General features: G+C 40.3%; 1 long non-coding RNA gene across 1 annotated transcript; it reads left to right on the top strand.

The window, feature by feature from the left end:
* The first annotated feature begins 1,647 nt into the window (after positions 1–1,647).
* On the top strand, positions 1,648–24,477 carry LOC123335013. The gene is made up of 2 exons (XR_006553229.2): positions 1,648–2,702; positions 23,573–24,477. It is a non-coding gene; the product is annotated as an uncharacterized LOC123335013 (long non-coding RNA).

The raw sequence follows: 24,477 nt of genomic DNA on the forward strand, positions 1-24,477 counted from the left end.
TGCTAATCTGAGACTATCCCCTCCAAGAGCTTTCACCATTCATCATTTTTACATCCAGATGGCTCCCATTGTTTTTCTAGTCCTCTTTTTGTGCAAAGTGTCTGCTCTCAAATCATTGTATATTAGTCTTGGAAGCAATTTTATTATTCATCTAGTAGTCCAATTACCACTCTTTGTAGAAGAGGAATTGGAAACCCAGAGAGGGGAAATATCACGGTCAGAACTACCCACTTACTTCGTATCACAGCTGAGACAAGAACATTTACCTCTTGGATCTCAGCTCTGTGCTCATTCCTGGATATCATAGCTTTGGGGGAAATCTGTAGCACAGAGTTTGGAGTCAGATGATCTCAAGTCTAAATCTCATCTCAGTTATTTAATAGCTATGTGACCTGGGAGAGTTAACCTTGTTTTCTCTTCTGTAAAATTAGGATGATAATGGAAACTCCATCACAGGTCGTCTTTACAACAAATGAATATTGATATTTTTTTGAAGTGCTTAATGGTGTCTGGTCCATAGTAAATGCTCAGTTAGTTAGCTTTTGTCATTGTGGCTCCAAGTCTTTCCCCATTAAAACAGGAAGAATGGGTTCGTTTTTTTAGGAGGGGGTCAGAAGAGTCAGTATTTTGTTCATGAGCATCTGGACAGGCATACATGCTAATAGTGTAGTCCGGTTCAGTGATCAGTGCTTGCCAATGTGATAGCTGGTAATGCCTTTCAGTGGGGAACATTTTGCTGGACAATAGGGAGAATGGAAACTTTAAGTTCTTAAATTCTGTGCGCACCACCTCCCACCCCACCACCATTGGTATCTGGCATACATTTATTGATAATGATCATTAGTGGACCTTGTCAGCATTTTGGGCTACCAAATATGAAGAGATTCTCTGAATTCTTGATACACTGCATATTTAAGAAACTGATTTTTTTCAAGATTATAAAAATGGCTTCAAAATAAAACAACATTCAATCTTCATCTTAAAAACTTGAATTCTGATAAGGGGAACAGCATCTGGAAGATACAGGAGAAGAATATACACTTGAAAAAAATTAGCAAGAAAACGATACTGTTTGGCATACTGACATTTATTTACTCTTTACTGAACAGTCTTTCCCATGAAATCATAACATCTTTACCATTAATTATAGAAGTTCAATTTCCATGACAACAAAAGCCTCCGCAGACTATTTGCAGAGGAATTATGAGGGAGAAAGTTTTTTGTTTTTAAATTTTTATTATTTGTTTATTTAATTTCTGCCTGGGCTGGGTCTTTGTTGCTGCATGCAGGCTTTCTCTAGCTGCGGACTACTCTTTGCTGCAGCGCAGGGGCCTCTCACTGCTGTGGCTTCTCTTGTTGTGGAGCACAGCTTCAGGTGCGAGGGCTCAGTTGCTGTGGTGCACGGACTTAGTTGCCCCTTGGTATGTGGGATCTTCCTGGACCACAGATCAAACCCATGTCCCTGGCACTGGCAGGTGGATTCCTAACCACTGGACTCCTCAGGAGGTAATATTTAATCTGAGACCTGCAGTATTTGTAAGAGGTAAGGCAGACCAAGAATAGGGGAAGGGCATTCTAAGCAAAATTTCTGAGTTTTATGAGATTTTATTTTCTCCCCAAATGTGGTGACCTAATAGAAAGGGAAAATAAAAGCATGTATACTACCAATATTTATTATTATTATATATTAAATATGATAAAATGATTTATGTTCTGAATCAGTGGTTTTATGACTTTTTTGGTGTGGCTAATTAAGCATATGTAACTAGATGCCATTTAACCTTTTAGAGCAGGAATCAGCACACTTTTGTCTTAATGGGAAAGTGGTAAATATTTTAAGCTTTGCCAGCCATCCAATCTCTGCCACAACTACCCATTTCTGTTGTAGTGTGGAAACAGCTATAAGCAATATGTCAATGAATGAGCATTGCCTATGTTTCAATAAAACTTTATGAACAGTGAAATTTGAATTTCATATTATTTTCATGTGTTATGAAGTATTATTGTCTGATTTTTTCAGTGAATTAAAAATGTAAAGCTATTTTTAACTTATGGGCGATCCCAAAACAGTTGGTGGGATGAATTTACCTGGTAAGTCATAATTTGCAGACCCCTGTTTTTGGTCTCACAAAGAGAGAGAGATTATTCTTTGCTGGTAAAATGGGAGGATATTTTCTCTACCAACCACCTAGGGTGGTGATGAGTGAAAGACATTTGTCATTGAAGTTTTTTGCATAGGACATGTTCAGATGTGATATACTGTCATTTGACATTCAGAAAAATTATTGAATTATCCATAGTAGCAGGATGCACACTTTTACTGGGAGCTAATGAGAAATTTATCTTTTCAAGGAATAATTTTTGCTGAAGGAAGAAAAAATATGAATATACTTTGCATAAGTAATAGTACAAGTATGATTCTATTATTCCTAATATTTCTAGGACACTGGTTGATAGGTTAAGTAATTTCTTAAGTAGAGAAGGGACTGAGCAGATTACATCCACTATTGGACTTTATTTTTACTTCTTTACTTGAACTTATCATTTTCTGTTTTATGTAGATGGTTTATTGGATAGACTGGACTGAGAGGGTACAGTGAGGAATCAGCTTCATTATTTTCTAAACACTACCTTCAGCAAGACTCTTTGGATCACCTTCCCCAATTCAGAGGATTTCTTTGGTGAATCTCGGACACTTTCAGGTATTTGAACAGTCTCATTATTAGGTATTATCAATTTGTATACAAACCAAATCAAAACTTTAATTGCTCATCTAAGTCAGGGTTTCTCTCTATCCAACCTCTTCCCCCAGGCCTGACCACTAAATCCTAGTCCCCCAGTAGGACAGGGCAACACGGTTCATGCTTTGATTGTACTTGTTCCACCTGGTCCTTCCATTCACTCTGCTGCTTATGGCTCTTCTAGAGTTGAGCAGAGAGCATGTATAAGTGTACTTGTGTGTGTGTGTGTGTGTGTGCTGAATTTAAAGAGAAAGGGTATACTTTCTTTGGTATTACTTCTCTGATGCTGGGTCAGTTTGATTGCTGGTGCTTTCTTTCATGACAAGGATAACCTGCTGGCTCTTCCCTACCAAGGAGCATTTTAATGACTCTTTGGATATCCCATGAGGAACAAGTGCTGCCCTCTCAGGCTACTGACATCCCCTTAGTGCCTGTCCACTGGCAGTGCACTCCTGTGTTCCCTTTGTCCTGAGTCAGCTACCATTCTGTGTGCTCACCTGCCCACCCTCCCTGCAACACTCTGGATTTGTTTTCCCGTCTCCCTGAAGGATTATCTTGTGGGCACTTCATGGGATGTGAGGAGAGTGAGTGGATATTTGTTGGAGGATGACTCTGTTTCCACAAATACCCTTCAAAGTGTATTCTCTCTTCCTTATTGTATCTCTGGGCTTCCTTTATCCTGGGGAGAGGTATGTGATGACCCAAGAGCTACTACCGGACAGGATAGCAATTTCTTCAGAAGTGTGTCTAGTACAATTCTGTTTTATGTATGGACCTTAATTGCCCATGATCATCAGGTTTCCATGAGACAAGAAACACTGCATATAAATTGCTATTTCACCTATATATGGTTATTTGTTGTATTTCCCTGTTGTATTTCCCCATATTGCATTTATAAGCTACTTGAGGGTAAACTTCCTTGAATTTTCATCAGTTTTAATACTTGTTCAATGGATCATTGAGTAAGCAGACATTCAGTCCCTCCTCATTACTAAGTAAATGGGGATTGGAATCAGTGGGCCGATTCATTCATTTAGTATTGAATGCCTACTATGTCGGAGAAGGCAATGGCAAGCTACTCCAGTATTCTTGCCTAGAAGATCCCATGGATGGAGGAGCCTGATAGGCTACAGTCCATGGGGTCACTATGAGTTGGACACGACTGAGCGACTTCACTTTCACTTTTCACTTTCACACAATGGAGAAGGCAATGGCAACCCCCTCCAGTATTCTTGCCTGGAGAATCCCAGGGACGGCAGAGCCTGGTGGGCTGCCGTCTGTGGGGTCGCACAGAGTCGGACACAACTGAAGCGACTTAGCAGCAGCAGCAGCAGCAGCCTACTATGTGCCAAGTTTTGTATTATAGTAAGTGCTGGGGATATAGCAGACCAAAAAGGCATCACCCATGGCTTTCAGGATTTATTTTGGTGGAGGAGATAACTATATATAGTTAATTTCAAATTTTTGTGTGTGCTGTGAAATGACAGTGCAGAGTCTTGTCAGAGCGTATAAATGGGAACCGAATTGAAATTGGGGTGATGAGTATCTTAGGATGTGGCATTAGAGAACTGTTGGATTTGTAAGAGTTAAGGCAGGCCAGAAATGGGGAGAAGCATTCTAAGCAAAAGAAAGAGCATGTGCATAGACCTTACTGCAGGGAAAAAGTTGGTGTTTTAGAGGATGTGTTCAAGGAAGTAAGAGAAGGTAAGTGTAGCAGATCCTGAATTGGGAGAAAGAGTGGGGTGAGCTGAGGGTAGAGAAGTAGTTCAGAGTTTGACCTTATAAGGAATACAGGCCATGAGAAAGGATTTGGATTTTATCTTCAGAGCAATGGGAAGCTTTTGGAGGGTTTAAAGCACCCTATTTGCATGCTCAGGTGGTTCAGATTCAATAACTTTTTTGGTATAAGGGTCATAGTTAATAAATACAGGAAGGGTGCCTTATCAACAGAAGTCAGTGCCTGTTTTAGTCTCATAAATGTCCTGCAGATCCCACTGCATTCTGTGAAGACAGTCTTCAAAAACACACCTCATTCTCTGCTAGTCGGAGACTGCATTTGATCATACAGATGGAGTTGTGTTCAAAGGACAGTCTATTGCTCTGCGGAAACAGTGCGGAGCAATCCTGCAGATTTCAGATAACCTAATGGCGAGAATTCTCTTCTTTCAGTGGGAAACCATAGCAACATGCCACTTAGGAGGCACACTATATAATCTATCTGTTCTTCAGTTAGTATTTTGCAGTCCAGAAATAGTCATCACTGCCTAATGTGATTATGCAAAGATCAAGGCAAATTTAAGCCCTAGTGACAGTATACTTCTCCCTCTAACCACGGGGTGGAGGTGGGGAACTGCACCTTCTCTGGAGATGCAGGATCAAGCGAATGGGAGCCAGGAAGGAGGAAGAAATTTGAGCTAGTAGCTCAGCAGTTCAGCACAACTTGCAGGCTGATCCTCAGTCTCAAAGAATGGGGCTGTGGTCGATAGAACTGGATCTTTTTTCCAAAACCTCATATACAGTCAGACTCAGTACCCCTGGGTACAGTTCTAATTAAACTGCAAGATTTATGGTTCAGAGAGTTTATGTCCCAGCACCTTTTGTGATTTCAAAAACACTCCCTATCTTGCTTTAGGTGCAAAATAATAATCTATTAATTCTCCAATGAATACATAAGGGATTGAGGAATTTAGAGAGCCAAAGCTGCCAACTTGGTATCCATCAGTGTGTGCTGGTTAGAAAGGTCTTTGCTAAAAAAGACAGAAATGGTAAGAACTTTAGGGATGGGGATTCAAGAGAGTTGTCACAGTATTACATCAGTTAGTATTTGATCAGTGAAAAATGGTAAAACTCTATAGAAAATAAAGAGAAAAGCAAAAGGAAAAAAAATCTTCTGGGGTCTTCTGCATGGCTGGTAAGACATCTAGATATGTTTTGTTTTGATGAGAATCACATCTTAAAGTGCAATTTTCTTCTCCTTTCTTTCTTTTAACTAGGCTCTCCGCCCCCCTCCCCTTGTCTTTCTCCTTGTGATCTCAGTGCTTCTTGCATTTCCTTTATTTTATTTTATTTTTTTTTTCACTTTTAGCTGTTCTGGGTCTTCACTGCTGCCCAGGCTCCTCTAGTTGCAGAGAGCAGGGGCCACTCTGTAGTTTTGGCGCTCAGGCTTCTCATTGCAGTGGTTTCTCTGTTGCAGAGCGTGGGCGCTAGGCCGTGCAGGCTTCAGTAGTTGTGGCACATGGGCTCAGTAGTTGTGGTCAGGGCTCTAGAACACAGGCTCAACAGCTGTGGCACACGAACTTAATTGCTCTGCGCAAGTGGGATCTTCTTTGATCAGGAACTGAACCCACGTCTTCTGCATTGGGAGGCGGATTCTTTAGCAGTGAACCACCAGGGAAGACCTTGCCTTTTTAATTTTTAGTGCTTTGTGCTGGCTTCATTTTGTGAAGTGTCTCCCCAAGAAACCCATCTGTAAGGTCTCCATGTGTCCTCTATCCATCAGCTTCTCCCTAAGCCAAGCATTACAAAGCTTAGTTGCTAAGAGTATTTATTTCCCACCCTTGTTGACTTACATCCCCAATGTGTCAAGGGCTCACCAAGAAGACCTTTTTAAAAGAGATCGTGCAGTTACATGGGCATGATACCATGACGGAGCCCTAGGGGAAAAGGTAACTCTCCTGCAGTATAGAATGGCATTTGCTTTAGGTCTGTACCTAAGATAGGCAGAGGGAGAAAGAGAAGTCAGAGCTCCTGGAAATGATGCCCAGAGGTGTTTAACTTGATTCATTCATTCATTTGTCCCTTCCTTCTTTCACCATTCAACAAATATTCCTTGAGTACCTCTGTGTCAGGTGGTGTGCTAAGTACTGCGGATATAGCATAGACCTGAATAGACATAGTTTCTATCAGAAGATAGTTCATAGTCTTGTTGGCTGCATCCTGCAGGCATTCATGCCTTGTAATTGTTTAGCGGAGAGTCTGGAGAAAGAACCCAGGACAGTGACAGAGACATCAATGGGTTATTGGATAGAGACTCTTACAAGTCGGAAGCCAAGTCCTAGAATGACAGCCCACTGTGTACAGCCGCTGGCAGACAGGACACAGCAACAGTGTTCGCTACTGGGGAGGGAGAAAGGGGGTGTAAAAAGGAGGCTACCAGTTACAGGGGGAATGGACAGCAGTTTGGTTTATCAGTTATCAGGGAGACCAGAAGCTGGGGCAGGGGCCATGTATGTAGGCAGTTACTGATTAAGCCCTATAATAAAGAGGATTGGATAGTAATGTGAGTAGGTGTACGCTGAGCAGGGAATGTACAGAGAGCAAGAGAATAGCCATCTTAAGTGACTTGATCATACAGTTTACTATGAAAACCAAATACACAACTACTACACAGTATGATATGGACAGTGAGCCTTGGCCATGTGGATTTTATGTGAGAAATAAACCTCTTTTGGAATTAAGCTACTGAGATTTTCCGGTTGTCACTGTGGCATAGCTTATCTTATCGTAACTAGCAGACTGTACCTGGATAAGAGGAATTATACCTGCCTAAATCATCTCTCAAGCCTTTTTTTCATGTTTCAGGAAGAAAGATATTTTCAGAGGCCAGGATTCTTTCCTCAAATTGGTCTCTATTTGGCCACAATATTGTAGAAATCAGCCTTCCCTTGCCTCCATCTCATCAAAAAAGAAAGCTCAGGTGGGTATTCCTGCTGCTTACCTTATGTATAATGGAATCCTCCTGCAATTTGGCTAAACTTGGCTTCTGAAGAAATTTCACATCATCCATTCTCAGCAACCATGGAGCAAGTTCTGTTTCTTTTCGGCTTCGATGCTTCTGCCTGATGCTAAGACAGCTGAGTAATTTTTCCCCTACCTATTGCCCTTCCAAAGCACAAAAGCTGCTTTCACTTTAACATTTATGAGTTACTCATCCGACGTAACTAGTTCTAGCAAGTAAATTACCTGCAGCTGCCTATCAACAGGGCTAGGTGATTATAAAAATTTTATTTAAAATGAAATTGAGCTAGTTTCTTATACCATACAGGCTGTCTCTTTGCTGCATCAACCAGAAGGGGGCAATATAAGAACATGGTTTGCTTATCCCTAACTGTACGAACTCTTTGAAGAATCTGCATTTTAGAATTTTTTTTTTTTTATTAGAAATCACACCAAGTGCTTTGTGAACTTACTTTTACATATATTTCCAGGGCTGAAAAATTCCAGGGCATTAAAAAAGAACCCTGCAACATATACAAGAGATGTTTATAGACTTCATTTAAACTCAAGGAGACCAAAGTGGAAGTTTTCTATCAAAGATCGGGTAAAAAGTTGACTGGAGGAAGACCAGGCAAACGAGTTTAAGTCCAAAGTGTCCTTGCTCGGCTTCTACTTTTGGTGGAGTAGTTATTAGAGGGTTGAAAACTTCTATTTGTAGAATTTGGCTTTCTCATATTCTCCCTCTGACTGGAGGCAGCTAACACTCAGCAGTCCTTTAAAAAGGAATCCTAAATCAGCACTAATTTAGCATGTTCATGAGCAGCAACCACGAGTTATTTTGGAATAGGAATGCTGAATCTACAGGTGTGGAGGGACGAATAGTGATTCTTAGTTTGCCAATGAGAAGCACAATGAGTGTCATCTCATCTCTCTACACTTCAGTTATCTTCCCTCTTAAATGAGAGGCTCAGATAAAATAACCCCTGGCGTCTGTTCTGTGTTTAAATATCTATGATTTTAGAGTCAAGCATGATTATTCTACCACGACTATTACAACTATTACTGGAAATGTCATGTACTGAATTCTTTGTGTGTACCAGCCGTTATGTTAAGCATTTCACATTCCTGTTCTATAATCTTGAAGCAATGCTACAAGGTGATGCTATCACTGATTTTGTAGGCGTGAAAGTTGAGCATCAGAGAAGTTAAAGGAATTGTCGAAGGTCACAAAGCTAGCAAGTGGGGAAGAAATGATCCAAACCCAAATATTCTGACTCCTGAGTCCCTACTGTTGACCATTATCCCATGATTTTTTTTCTTTTTCACCGCTCTTGCCTCTTTAACATTCATAGGCTTGGCACCAGGTTACAGCGATTGCTCTCTTTGGCCTTCTAGCCTTTGCTTCTCTGTTCTTTCCATTTTTCACGCCTCACAATGCCCTCTTACTGGCTCTTCAAATATTACTCACCCTTCAAGTTCTAGTTTATACCTTCTCTCTTGCCTGACCACTCTATCCCATACTAATCTGCTTTTCTTCTGGGGTTTTATAGCATTTATAACTCATTCCATGAAATTTGGACTTGATAACATCTCTTATTTTGCTCTGGGTTTTAAATAAGTTAGTCTTGTCAACATTAACTGTACTGCAAAGCTCCTGAGGATGAAGAATACATCTTAGTCTTTTTAATCTCCTGCTATGAAGAGTGTGGGCAGGGTTGCATAACCAGTTGTGGATCAATAACTTCTTCTTATTTGTTAGAGACAGACCTCAGGCAAAAATGATCCCCTTTGCTTCTGAAAATTACAGCATTCTCTGAGAAAAAGTGCTTTCTAGTCTTGCTTTTTAAAAAAACCTATGAAATTGCAAACCTTTCTGGGAAATTTAGTCAACTATTTTACAAATTTAACCATCAGAAATAATTATTGTTATTAACATTATACAAATAGTTAATGTGTAGGTTACCAGCTGCATTCTTTGCATTGAGCTATTGTTTTATGTGATTATTTTATACTCACAACAGCACTAGGAGGTAGGTAAGTATTCCCCACTTCAGAGAGAGTATAACAGGTTCAGAAGATTGTTGTTGTTCAATCGCAAAGTTGTGTCCAACTCTTTGCGACCCCATGCATTGCAGCATTCCATGCTTCCCTGTCCTTCACCATCTCCTGGAGCTTGCTCAAACTCATGTCCATCAAGTCAGTGATGCCATCCAACCATCTCATCCTCTGTCGTCTCCTTCTCCTCCCACCTTCAGTCTTTCCCAGCATCAGGGTCTTTTCCAATGAGTCAGTTCTTTGCATCAGGTGGCCAAAGTATTGGAGTTTCAGCTTCAGCATCAGTCCTTCCAATGAATATTCAGGACTGATTTCCTTTAGGATGGACTGGTTGGATCTCCTTGCAGTCCAAGGGACTTTCAAGAGTCTTCTCCAACACCACAGTTCAAAAGCATCAATTCTTCAGCACTTAACTTTCTTTACAGTCCAACTCTCACATCCATACATGACTACTGGAAAAACCATAGCTTTGACTAGATAGACCTTTGTTGGCAAAGTAATGTCTCTGCTTTTTAATATGTTGTCTAGGTTGGTCATAGCTTTTCTTCCAGGGAGCAAGGGCTTAGAAATAGCTGAGACAAGAAGAGAAGAAAAAGGCAAAGGAGAAAAGAGAGACTGATTAATTCATATAATATATAAGGCCTCACAGAGCTGGTGAGAAGTGGAATAGCTACAGCTTTTTTTTTTTTAAAAAAAAAAACAAAAAATCCTGGGTCTGCCTTTTCTAGATCTGGCCTATTTGTACCATGTTGTGAACTAGACTGTTTCTACAATGGAAGATGTGGGGCTGTTTTTCATCTATACGCATTCTACTCTGTATGGAAAGTGACCTAGGATTTCATTCACTGGACTGTTTAAAAATTCCTGTATTAGATTATGCCTCTCTATCCAAGTGTCCAGTGGCATATTGTGGTATTGTGGTGGGCTGAATTATGGTTCCCATTGGTACCCCACTCCAGTACTCTTGCCTGGAGAATCCCATGGACAGAGGATCCTGGTAGGATGCAGTCCATGGGGTTTCGAAGAGTCGGATGACTAAGGGACTTCCTTTTCACTTTTTACTTTCATGCATTGGAGAAGGAAATGGCAACCCACTCCAGTGTTCTTGCCTGGAGAATTCCAGGGATGGGGGAGCCTGGTGGGCTGCCGTCTCTGGGGTTGCACAGAGTCGGACATGACTGAAGTGACTTCACAGCAGCAGCAGAGATGCCCACCTCCTAGTTCCCAGAACCCATGAAGACTGGCAGTGTTGCAAAGACATTTTGGATGTATGATTAAGTTAAGGGCCTTGAGATGGGAAGATAGTCTTGTATTATCCTGTGGATACTAAAGATGATCACCATGGTCTTTATAAGTGGGAGGCAAGAACAACAGAGGTAGAGAAGGCTGTGCGATAATGGAGCAGGTATTGGAGTGATGCCACAGGAGCCAAGGAATTTGCAGCTTTATATCCTGGAAGAGGCAAGGAATGGATTCTCTCTGGAGCCTCTAGAAAGAGCAAGCTTTCCCAAGACCTTTATTTTTTTATTTATTTATTTTTTTTAATTTTATTTTATTTTTAAACTTTACATAACTGTATTAGATTTGCCAAATATCAAAATGAATCCGCCACAGGTATACATGTGTTCCCCATCCTGAACCCTCCTCCCTCCTCCCTCCCCATTCCATCCCTCTGGGTCGTCCCAGTGCACCAGCCCCAAGCATCCAGTATCGTGCATCGAACCTGGACTGGCATCTCATTTCATACATGATATTTTACATGTTTCAATGCCATTCTCCCAAATCTTCCCACCCTCTCCCTCTCCCACAGAGTCCATAAGACTGTTCTATACATCAGTGTCTCTTTTGCTGTCTCGTACACAGGGTTATTGTTACCATCTTTCTAAATTCCATATATATGCGTTAGTATTAGTCCCTTAAAACTCGTTTTGACTTCTGATCTGAACTGTAATAAGAGAATACATTTTTGTTGTTTTAAGTATGTGGTAATTTGTTATGGCAGCCACAGGGGACTAATGCACTAAGACAGAGTTGTGTGGATTTACCCATGTCCAGAGGCTGAGGGTCAAGACTGAGACCAACTGCTTGTACTACACCCATACTCTCCCCGATCCAGAAGAGATGAACCCATCTGAAAGTTTTGAATAAACAAGAGTCCCAGCCCTAAATGCCCTCCAGTGTCTGAGCAGTAGTAATTGGGCAGTACAAGAAAAATGTAAAACCAAAGTCACACTCCACTTGCAATTTTCTTTATTCTGGAAAGGAGGGAAAGACTGATGGAACATGACATTATAATGTACCATGGAATGGGATGGACTTTTTAATATTTAGGTGGTTTTATAGAAGCTGGCTTTTGTTTGTTTGTTTATTTTCTTAGTAGAATTTTTCCTGCTTGGATTTAAATGTCTGTTTTCAGATAGTAGCACTACTGCACCAATAGTCTCACCACCACCACCACCAATTAAAAACGAGCACCAGAAGATGCTGCTGTTTGACATCCTTAAGCTGCCTGGTTTTCGTCTGTAAGCAGTGGAATGTAAATGTTGCTGACTCTGCTTTTAGGTACCAATATCATGCATTCCTTTAAACCAGGTGGTAAATATCCACCTGCAAGGCACCTTTGGTTTTATAGGGAAATGAATCATGCTGAACTACTTGAATTTGACTGTGAGAAGCAGAATCCATAGTTGTTAAGAATTTTTTTTAAAAGGAATTAGTAGAGTAAACCTTTGATGAAATCTTTTCTAGGGACATGCCAGTGAGGTCATCCATCAAGACTACCCCATTCCTTTTGTTCCGCAGAGCTTAGCTGCTAAATCCGAGTCTGAGAATTGTGACCAACCTTATGAAAGCATCTGCAAGCCATTTAACACAATTACTAACAGCAAATTTTAACTTAATGAGCTCTCAAGTTCCTGGTCTATAACCTTGAACAACTCACTTAGCTTCTCTGAGCTACACTTTCTTCATCTATGAAATGAAGTTGATTACAATTTCTCACATACATAAAAGTGTTACCAAAGAATCTAGTATAAAGGGGCTAGTTAAGACCTTTTCGGTTATAAATAGCAGAAATACAATTCAGACTTATTAAGCAAAAGGAATATGTTTTACATAACTAAAAATCAAGGCTAGACCTGGATTTTGGTACTGCTTGATTCTGCAATTCAAAGAATGTGATTACAAAGAGAGACCCATTTGTGAGGTAGATTCTTTCCTTACAGAGGGCAAGGATTGCTTAGCAACCCCCAGGAAGGAAAGAAACATCTTTCTCTAAGAGCACTGGCTTGAATGGTCCTAGGGAGCTCCTGCCTTGGCTTCTCTGTGTGCGCTTGAACCCTGATATCTGTAAATTGAGGGGTGCATGTGCTTTGATTGGCCAGGTGTGGGTCTCATGATCTTTCAAATGTTTTTTGTTTGCAGGAGACAGAAAATTCTATTTAAACTACTGCAAACAATAAAAGGGAATCAAATGGCTCACACAGATTTGATTTCAGGTGGGATTCAGCCTACAAACAGTGTCATCAGGGTGATCCCTGATTTCTCCCCAGCTCTCCATGCTGTGTCCTATATTGTTAATTTCATTCTCAGGCTCCATACATGACCCTCGCAACTAGAGTTTCTCTTTTTACCAGATCAAAATGATTTCATTTCTCACACTGCTTCAGGTTGAGAGCACTCTTTCAGTGCTCCCACACAATTTCTGACTTTCGTCCATTCTCTTAATGGCTGGCATTGGGTCACATGCCTCCTCCTATCGTCTGGAGGATGGAATATATCAATTGCATTAAGCAAGCATAGCTTGCTTATTCAGCTAGGATGTGACTAAGAATGGGGAGATGTGTGTTCCATAAAGAATTTCAGGGTAATATTGGTGAGGAAAGGGAGTTAAATGATGGATAGAAGTGTATTATGGTGACACAAACTCAGTGCAGGCTACTAGCAATGCCTTTCTCACTCATAAGCCAGATCTCACTACTAGACAGAAGGTAAAGGGATGTATATAAGGTAGACAAAACAACAGGTGTCCATGACAGGTATCCTAATATATGTTAGTTTGTTAGGATATTATCATCCCATTCATGTTGTATAAACGGGGGTCCTAAAAGATGAAGGGATGCCTTTAAGGAAGCAGAGATAATAAATGGCTGAGCTGATACCAATATATTCATATATATATATTCCTTATGAAAACCAGTTATGGGAAGTAGCTATAAGGGCCAACTGTTCAGTTCAAGAAGTTGAGGGGAAAAAATGAACAAAGAACTAAGGAGGCAGAGAAATGAAAGTACTGAGGATGAGAAAACAGTATTTCCAGATTTCCCAATTATATTTGAAAATGGAAATCCTCTGATAACCTTTTTTCTGGTGTTTTGCTTGAGGATCTATGGTCCGGAACTTGAAAAAACACTTACGTCATTGACTCAACAGCTCTCCTGCGGCATGAGGTTTTTAGCCACTTCTAGCTGCCCTCTTAGCTAGGTAGGCCAGTTAGACAAGTGGCTTCTTTTTAGAATCTAATTCTCTTTGTTTTCTCTTTTCAATCATTCCTACTTTCTTTCATAAGAAGTGTCTATATCAATGTGTGGGAAACCACTTAACAATTCAATTCTTCTCAGAATAATTGAGGGTCAAGGATTATCAACACTAAAGAAAATGATTGCATTTCCTATGATCATACAAAACATGGCACTCTCAAAGTGGAAAAGATGAGTATGTCCAGAAAAGAGGTACTGAGGCTTTTGTCAGTGTGGAAAAAGGAGTTCAGTCATTGGGTTGAGATCCTCTAGAGTAGGGAATAGGAACCCACTTCAGTATTCTTGCCTGAAAAATTCAGGGGCAGAGGAGCCTGGTGGGCTATAATCCATGGAGTCACAAGAAGTTGGACATGACTGAGTGTCTGAGCACACACATAGCACACTGGGTGGATAGACCAGACTGTATGGGAACAGCAGGTGGACACAAGATAGCTGCTAGAGTAACTAGGTAGAGGAAGAAGAGCCGGGCAGGTCAGACATGCTATTTATAGAGTATAATGGTAGATGGTAGGTCTTAGTCCCAGTTAGAGTTTGAAAGGATGGCTATCAGTATGAAAGATAATACAGCAGTCAGATGGTACCTGTTCAGAGATTTTGAAGTTTTGCCTTGATATCCTTTGTATCTGACATAGTCTTAATGTAGTCAAGTCTTGCCACAGTAAAGTCTTAATGTTTCTTCAAAAAGTGAGGATTTAGAGATGTAGAGAGGCAGCTGGCATCACGGAGATTTGGTAGAGAATGGAGAGGGAACACATCTATAGGTAGGGTTTCCCAGATGCAGGACTTGCAGGGCTAGAACCAGGATGGTCCTGGGTACACCTGGATAGTTGGTCATCCTTTCCCACAGAGCCAAAAACTAAAGGTCTAATTCTGGGAGTACTAGCAGGAGTGGATGGCATTCCTTCTCAACTTCCTAGATGTCATATCTAGTTCAATACAAGGTCACCACTTGAGTCAGAGCACCTCTGGTTTGTGGCTCCTCTAGAATGAGAGATGAGGATTTTCTTAATCCTCAGATTTTTTTTCCCTCAGAAAATCAGTGATCAGATTTCATAACTAGAATGGCCATCAGAGATGATCAATATTGGTTGATTCTCAGTCACACCAAGTAGGACATATCATTTGGTTATTAATATAGGTGAGTTACCTGATTTACTTGTTTACCCCATTGGTGAAATGGTATAATAGTTCTTATACCAAAGGGCTGTTATAAAACCTACATGATATAAAGTATGTGAAGCACTTACTACAGCACTAGGCTCATAGCAGTCAATCATTTACAGTAGGTAGATATTATTCTATGGTGAGGGCTTTCTATCTTCTGCTTATGTAGGTTTAATAATGACAGTATTTTCTTAACACAACTTTGGGTTTACCTCTAAGACAACAGAAGCTGTACCTGGTCCAGAAGACAAATGAATCTGATTAAGAAATAAGAAACGCTGACGCATGAAATATGAGAAAATAATTAACATTCAGAGTGTTTTAAGCACTCATTAAAGCCCAGACTGTACATTGTATGAATTATCAAAAAAGTGGCTAAAATCTAGAATGCTTATGTGATTCTGAGATTTTACTGGGAAAAGAGAACAATGAGACATAACATTTTATTTAAAATAATTTTGTTTAAAAGCTGCACTGATGTATCAGTAGAGTTAGAAGCCAAGCATTAGATGTAAGGCTTCTGCAAGACTGGGGAAAACAATTCCAGCCTCAAAGAATTTTTGTCAGTTCAATGTAGCTGTCTTTCCAATGACTTGACATTAATTAATGTTAACTTTGATGGGAATATAATTACTGTTTTCTTTCAAAACAAATATATTCATATTCACAAAAGCAGATCAACCAGGTGTTTATGAACCAGAAGTCTACTTCAGCATTAATTGGGAGGTTTGTTTGCTGAATTTTGCTCCCCTTCCTACTCCTAATTCTTTGAGGCCTTAAACAGGTAACTTATGCTCTTGGTGCATTAACTTCCTCACTTAATGTTTTTATTTTTATCTTTGTGGGGGATTAAATGACATATTAAGTGTTGATGATGCAGGTCAATGGTTTCCAATTAGGTGTGATTTTACTCCCCAGTGGACATGTGGCCAAATCTGGAGACGCAGTTGGTTGTCATTAGGGCCGTGCTATGGGCAACTGATGGATGAAGGCAATAAATAATGTAAAACATCCTCAGTGAACAGGACAGGCCTCACGCTGCCCATCCTGCCATATTGAAGAATTACCATGATCATGAGATTAGTTGAAGATTTTTCTCTTTTTACCATTGAAGAATTAGGAAAAATATTATTTATGAGGATTCTCTGCTTTATATTATCCTAAAATTTGTACATTCATTTGCAAACAGGATTTTTATGAACAGACTAGAGAAGCATCCTCCTCCACTCCAGGCTCAATGCTGGGTGCTGGTGTGCAATGAAGAACCAAGTAGTTGTGGTCTGTGTCTTCACACAGTGTGGCCTTGTGGGTGAATCAGACAGTGACAAGTAAACAAAGAAATACTTAGCAAAATGGAAACACATTGTCATAAGGGAAAACAACAGGGAAGCCTCTCTGGAGAGGTGACAGCTGAGCTGAACCTTGAATGGTAAGATGGTTCTAGTCTTTCAAGCAGTGGTCCCCAACTTTTTTGGCACCAGGTGCAGGTTTCGTGGAAGACAGTTTTTCCGTGGACTGGGGGTGGGGGATGGTTTCGAGACGATGCAGTCACATTACATTTATTGTGTACTTTATTTCTATTATTATTACATCAGATCATCAGACATTAGGTTCTGGAGGTTGGGGACCCCAGTTTTAAAGTTTTGAGTAGAAGGATATTCCAGGTAGTGGGATGAGTATGTTTACTGGTATTGAGGTAGAAAAGAACGTGGCATGTTAGAGGACCTGAAAAAAAGCTGTTATGAGTGAAATGTGTTAGTGAGAGGGAGAGGGGGTGAAATGAGGTCAGAATGAATAGAGAGCCAGCCACCGGAATATGGGGGCTCTTTAAGGAGCTTGGATCATTTTGTAAATACAAGGGAAAGCCATTGAGAGGATTTAAGCAAGGGCCTTAAATGTTGCTATTTATGATTTTAAAAGGATCCCGCTGATGTTCCAGGGAGAATGAATCGTATTAGGGCAAGGATAAAAGCAGAAAATCGATTAGAAGTTGATTGTAATAGTCCAGAGAAGAGATGATCATGGCCCAGATGTGGATAGTGGCAGTAGAGCTGAAGAAAAAGCTCATAGAATCCAGACACAGGTTAAAAGTAGAATAGATAAGACTTGATGAGAGAGTGCATAACTTTAGAGGAGTGTGAAGAAAATAGGAGAGCCAAGGATGGGTAGGTGCTGAATGGTGCCATCAGGTTAGATATCAGTGACAGAGGGGAGGGAGAGGTTATAGGGACCAGAAACCAGGAGTTCTGTTTTGGATCTGATAATACTGAGGTGCTTGTAACTCTTCTATTTTGAGATTCTAGTCAGGAGCTTAGAAGAGAAGTTAGGTTAGAGATATAATCTGGAAGTCACTTGTAAAGAGGTGTTAATTGAGGCCACAAGAAGTAGTAGGGGGTCTGGGACTGAGCACAGAAGGACTTAAATATTTCGAATCTGGCCGCCCAAATTGCTAAACATTGTATGTTCACATTTGTTAAAAATCTTGTTTTACCTTTCCTCTGCCCTTTAAGTTTAAGTTTCAGAGTATCAGTCATGCTTCTTTTGCTAACTAGCTAATGGAATTCCAGTAATTAGACTTCAAACTCTAGCCTCCTCCAATTGTTGGTGCAAGAAACCATTATGCCACGAGGAGAAAAATTTCCACCTTATCTTGTCACTGACGAAAAGCAGATTCTGTTTTGCATCATATATTTCTCCCTGCAATAGATATTTTTAACAATAGCATCTTGTAAAACACTGGGACTTCACATATTGATAGGCCCTATGAGAATAACCTCTAACTTCTAAAATGTCTATAAATCTCCTTAGTTTTTCTTGAGAATGTGTTGCCCCCTCCCCTGCAAATAATATTTCTGTTGACTTCACTTTCGAAGAAGTGTAAATACTCAAGAATTTTCTTTATTAAACCGGGAGAATGTTCTTCCTCTGCATGTATGAAGGTATACCACCACCACCAAGAGAAACCTCAATCTCTGCTAATTTCTTATTTAAACAAAATATTTCAGAAATTTAAAAAAAATTTAATTTAACAGACAGAACTAGCAAAGGAGGTTGAAGAGTCACCAGATTGGCCTGCGAAATACTAGAAGAGTGGAAGATCAGAGTGTAAATTTAGGAAAGAGTGTTTTCAGAAATTGATCAGTTCTGGAGAGATGTCTGGAAAGGTATTGACTGAAAACAGCCAATAGATCTTTACAGCATGGAAGTGACTGGTGATCTTCATCTAACCAGTTTCAGTGAAATGGTGGAGATGGAGGCCAGTCTGGGTGAGGCTCTTTGGGAAGTGGGAAAGGCAAAGTAAGTCTGTGTGGAGGAAAAGGTATAGAGCAGGTAGATTCAGGACTTGAAAGAGGCAGCATGTAGCTTTTAAGCAGCAGGAAAGCAGCTTGTATCAGCATGTAACACATGATGATTTTGTAGGACTTGCCATTTTCATTTTCAAGACTTCTATCTAGTCAGTTAGATAAGTCTTTTATCTCCATTTTTATTGATAAAGAAATAGATAATCAGTTACTTAGAGATATAAAGCAAGTCAGCACTGAGTAACAGAAGCCAGTGCTTGCAACTAGGTCTGCAAAATCAAAGCCAGTGCCCCTTTTTCTTATCAACACATATAAAAAGGGAAGCAATGTTTGGGAGAGGAGAAAGGAACCCAGGAACAAAGAATCAATACTCAGTGAACAAAATTCTCCACTCTAATGGAACCTACAGTTGGTTCCTACTTTTTGTAAGTGAATAAAATGGTGAATCAAACATGTCTAATTCTTTGCAGAGGAAAGGAGCCCTTAGGTTCATTGCATATTGAAAATGGCGTATTTCTAAAGGAAAATTCGAAGAATCACCATTTAGATAGCCGTAAGTTCATGGCATCCAGCCCCATCATTTTATGGCAAATAGAAGGGGAAAAGATGGAAGCAATGACATATTTCCTCTTCTTAGACTCTAAAATCACTGTGGATGGTGACTGAAGATGTGAAAGCAGAAAACGACTGTTTCTTGGAAGGAAAACAATGACAAACCTAGATAGTGTGTTGAAAAGCAAAGACATCACTTTGCCAACAAAAGGTCCGTATCTTCAAGGATTTGGTCTTTCCGGTGGTCACATATTTTTGGAGAGCTGGACCGTAAAGAAGGCAGAGTGCCAAAGAATTGATGCCTTCAAACTGTGGTGCTGGATAAGACTCTTGAGAGTCCCTTGGACATCAAGGAGATCAAATCAGTCAATTTTAAAGGAAATCAACCCTGAATTCTCACTGGAAGGACTGATGCTGAAGCTCCAATATTTAGGTCACCTGATGAGAACAGCCAACTCATTGGAAAAGACCCTGTTGCTGGGAAAGATTGAGGGCAGAAGGAGAAGAGGGCATCAGAGAATGAGATGGCTGGATGGTGTCACTGATGCAATGGACATGAACTTGGGCAAATTCGTGGAGATGGTGAGGGAGAGGGAGGCCTGGCATGCTGCAGTCCATGGAGGCACAAAGAGTCAGACACGACTGGGTGACTGAACAATAACAAGCAATGGAAGAAAATTTAAAGCACTAAACTAGTTTTAGTTTTGCCAAACATCAAAACGAATCCACCACAGGTATAAAAATAAAATAAAATTAAATAAAAAAAAAATAAAACACTAAGCTAGCATCTGAGATGCTCATCTTTCTTGTTTCAGTGATACTGACAAGAAGTGCTGGGTCCTCCAGGTATCAGGATCTGATATACCTTTATGGTCTTACATGGTACATTTTGGTCACTCAGGAGTTCAATAGCAACACAGTGAGAAATTGTGTGAGCCAGATGTAGGAAATGCATCTGGTGAACTCTTGAGCACCTTGAGTTTAAAATAGAAATACCATTTTTATGTCATATTCCTTGAATTTGACATAATTCAAATTTGACATAATTCAATTCCTTTTAAGATCAGAATATCTGAATTTGTTCAAGGTGTAAAAATATTGAAATAAATTGCAACATATTCTACTGCTATTTCTTACCCTTGTATATATGCAGATGGAGCATGGAAGCTGTAAGAAATACCCAATTAAATTGTGGTGGATTCATTTTGATATTTGGCAAATCTAATACAGTTATGTTAAGTTTAAAAATAAAATAAAATAAAAAAAAAAATAAAAAGAACTGGATTATTTTCTATTTTTAAAGCCTGAACACCTTGCTGGGATGGTGGTCCAGGTTTAGAAAGATCTAAAAAAGTTAGTTACAATATATTTTAAATGATGTCAGTTATGTACTGTATGATTCCAACTATATGACCTTCTGGGAAAGGTAAAACTATGGAGATTGAAAAGATCATTGGTTTCCAGGGGTTAAAGGAGAGGGAGAGATCAATAGGCAAAGCACAGAGGATTTTTAGGACAGTGAAACTTCTCTGTATGGTACTGTAACGATGGGTACATGTCAATATACATTTGTCCAAATCCATAGAATGTACAACACCGAGAGTAAACCCTAGGATGAATGATGGACTTTGGGTGATTATCTTGTGTCAGTATAAATTCGTCAGTTGTAACAAATGCACCACCTTGGTGGGGGGATGTTGGTAGTGGGGAGGGTTATGCATGTGTAGGGGCAGGAGGGATGTGGGAAATCTCTGTACCTTCCCCTGTATTTTTCAGTGAACCTAGAACTTGTCTAAAAATAATCCTAATTAAAAAAATTGTCATTTTAAGTATTGTCTCCAGGGTAACACGTTGTCAGCTTCTGCCTGAGCGAGGTCACTTCCAGCCTAGTCTGACTCTCAAGGCTGCCTATGAGCCAGTGCTCCTGTGCTAAACACTAAAAGCTTTCTTTCCCTTTACTAGATCTGCGCTCGCAAACTTCATATTCTGCAATCAATTTGATCGACCTCAGAGCCCTATATATAGTCTGTCTACTTATTTATAGACTCCTAATGAAGCCATTTAAAAATACTTTCTCTTGTGAAAATTTTAGTCATTTGCAAATATAGACAGAACCCCTATATACTTTATGAAAGTGAAAAGATCCCTGTGTACCCATCACCAGCTTCAACATTTACCAATTCATGACCACTCATGTTTTCATCTAAACCTTGATCCATTTCCTCTCCTCTCATATTAAAGAAATTCCCAGGTATCATATTATTGAGGCTATTTTTGCTTTAATTTACATCAGTAGATTTTCATATGCTTGCTTTACATGCATATAGTATATGATATACATTGTGTTCCCAAATAGCATACTTTTCTATCTGTCATCACCACAGTGGGAATTGTAATACATTTAAATTTTTCATTAATGTTTATTTACTTTTTAACAAGTAGTATGTGGTTCAAAATTCTAAAGATTTGAAAAGGTATTCATAAAAAGTTAAGACTTCCTCCTTCCTCCTCTTCTGCGTCTCCCCTCCAGCCATAGTAGCTGGTTTATGCATTGTTCATAGATAGTCTATGTATGTATAAAAGTACGTGTGTGTTTGTATGTGACAGAGAGATAAAATATTTTATATACTGTTTTTTTTTCATATAACAGTATGCCTTGGACATCTTTTCTTAACAAGATTTATAAAATGTGAGCCGCCTAATTATTGTTAAAGGCTGCTTAGCATTTCATTTTGTGATTCTACCGCAACTCATTTGTGTGCATGTGTGCTAAGTTGCTTCAGTTGTGTCTGACTCTTTGCAACCCCATGGACTGTAGCCTGCCAGGCTCCTCTGTCCATGGGATTCTTCAGGTAAGAATACTGGCGTGGGTTGCCATGCTCTCCTCCAGGGGATCTTCCCAACCTAGGGACTGAACTCACATCTCTTAAGCCTCCTGCCTTGGCAGGCGGGTTCTTTACCACTAGCGCCACCTGGGAAGGCTGTAATTTGTTTAACCCACTTCTATTGCTGCACATGTATTTTCAATCTTTTGTTGCTGTATGATATATCTTGCATACATTCTAGGTCTGTAGTACAGTTTTTAAAATTGAATGCCTTGAGACCAATGTTCTGTGTACATTCTGACTTTCTCTTTCTACCCATTCTTTGTTCTAGTCTCTTTGCCATAACTTCCCACTTATAGCCTCCTCACCACATTTTTGGCATGTGATTGAAAATCAAGGGCCATGCTTTGCTCTTAAGGCAGTGATGCAGTGATGATCAGGAGGCTTAACTTTCTGCAGCTCAGCTGAGTCAGCTAAGCTTGGCAGCACAGTGCATTGTAAGATAGTAGAGCTGGGTAGTCTAAATTCAACCCTTTTATTTAATGGTAAACTGAGGCCTAGGAAAGTTAATTATATTTCCCAGTTCCTCAGATTCTTATCTTCTTTCTCAAAGAGTCACAAAAAGACTGAAAAAAAATCTGAATATATTTCGTATTAAAGTGAAAGTGGAAGTCGCCCAGTCGTGTCTGACTCTGTGACCCTGTGCACTGTAGCCTGCTAGGCTCTTTGATCCATGGAATTTTCCAGGCAGGAATACTGGAATGGATAGCCTATCCCTTCTCCAGGGGTAAAGGAAGATGTAAACTTGTCTTTAGGGTATGGTTTCTGTACTTAAGGAGTTAATGTGGTGAAAGGTCAGCTGATATCACCGGGAGAAAAGGACACTGTAATATGTGTAAACTGCCCTTACTCACATCGCATATATAGCAAGACAGGGGTGATGAACTCCTCTTTTTTTTCACTGAGTTCCCCTTAGGGTTCATATTTATTGCATATTTTTCCCACTCTAAGCCTCTCCTTAGATGCTTTTGATATCTTATTTTACCTGAATAATGGTAACAACAACAATATCAAGAATAGCAGCAATTCACACTTACACAGTTACATGCTTTAAGCATGTTCATTTAATCTTGTGGTCATCCTAAGAGGGAGGTACTATTACAAGTGGAGAAACTTAGGGCAAAGAACAAAATTAGCTTACAGTTAGTCAATTGCCAAGCTGAGATGTGGGTTTGGTCAGGTTCCAGAATCTACATTATTAAACCTGATGCTATATTTTCCTTTGTGTGTGTGTGTGTGTGTGTGTGTGTCTTTGTTTCTGTGAGCAGGCTTTCTCTAGTTGCAGCAAGTGGGGGCTACTCTTCATTGGGGTGCATAGGCTACTCATTGTGGTGACTTCTCTTGTGGAGCACAGGCTGTAGGCGCACGGGCTTCAGTAATTGTGGCTTTCGGGCTCCAGAGCATGGGCTCAGTATTGTGGCGTATGGGCTTAGTTGCTCTGAGACTTGTGGGATCATCCTAGAACAGGGGTAGAACCTGTGTCCCCTACATCAGCAGGTGGACTCATCCACTGTACCTGAAGGGAAGTCCTATACTTACCTTTGAATAACAGCATTTGGGAGAAGGGGAATGCAAGTGACCTAGACTGGTTCACAGATGTTCAAATTCTTGCCCTACAGGTGGAGGCCAGGAGTGGATGGACCTGGAGTTCTATGCGCTTGAGCTTGGTCTGGATGGGCCACTGCTGCTCTTGGACTACCAAGGATGCACCAAGGAAGATAATAAACGGGCATCCAGGAAGGATGCTGTCATCAGGTCAGGTGCACTGTTCAGCCAGAGGATTAACCCAGGGAAGCTGGGCAGGTCTAAGGGAGGTACCATAGTAGAAGACATTGGGAGAGAGTAGACAAGTTCATCATGGAGGGAAATAGACTCTCCTCGAAGAGATCTCCTGAAATGCTGGAGCCCAACATCAGGGATTTTTAAAGAGAACTTGTAGCCTCCTTTGTGGGGGAAGAGATTTGATAGTGGTGCTTCACTGACATGGATCTGTACAGTAATTACATGGGAAGCTGGTTAAACATTCAGTTTCCTGGGCCCCATGCCCTGAGATCCTGAGGCCGAAAGTCTGAAACTGGCCCCTGGAATCCCGTCTGCGGTAGACACCTCAGGCAGTTCTGAGGCAGCAATTCTGTGGACTCCCTGTTGAGACTGTGGACAAATGTGCAGAGGCAAATTTTTCCCTTTCTCTTGCTCTCAAATCCCACTGTGTTAAATGCTGGAAAAGAATGATGTCAGGGAATCACACGACGGAGACTAATTAGCGCTACAGAATAATAAGAAAAAAATACCCGCAGGGATGTGGGCGGGGCTGCACTGCCACCATACATGTCTGGTGGCTGAGTTGATACCAGAGAAATAGCTGGGGGAGGGATTCTTCACGTGGTGGTATCCTTCATGCTTCTGAGAGTGTCCTGTTTTCTGTACCCAAGAAATCTGAAGATCAAGGGAACAAACTAGATTGAAAACTTCATTTATTTGTATTTTCATCATTTAATTATACAATTAAATAGTTAGACAATCA

Source organism: Bubalus bubalis, chromosome 9 (genome assembly GCF_019923935.1).
Source record: "Bubalus bubalis isolate 160015118507 breed Murrah chromosome 9, NDDB_SH_1, whole genome shotgun sequence".
Classification (NCBI taxonomy): domain Eukaryota; kingdom Metazoa; phylum Chordata; class Mammalia; order Artiodactyla; family Bovidae; genus Bubalus; species Bubalus bubalis.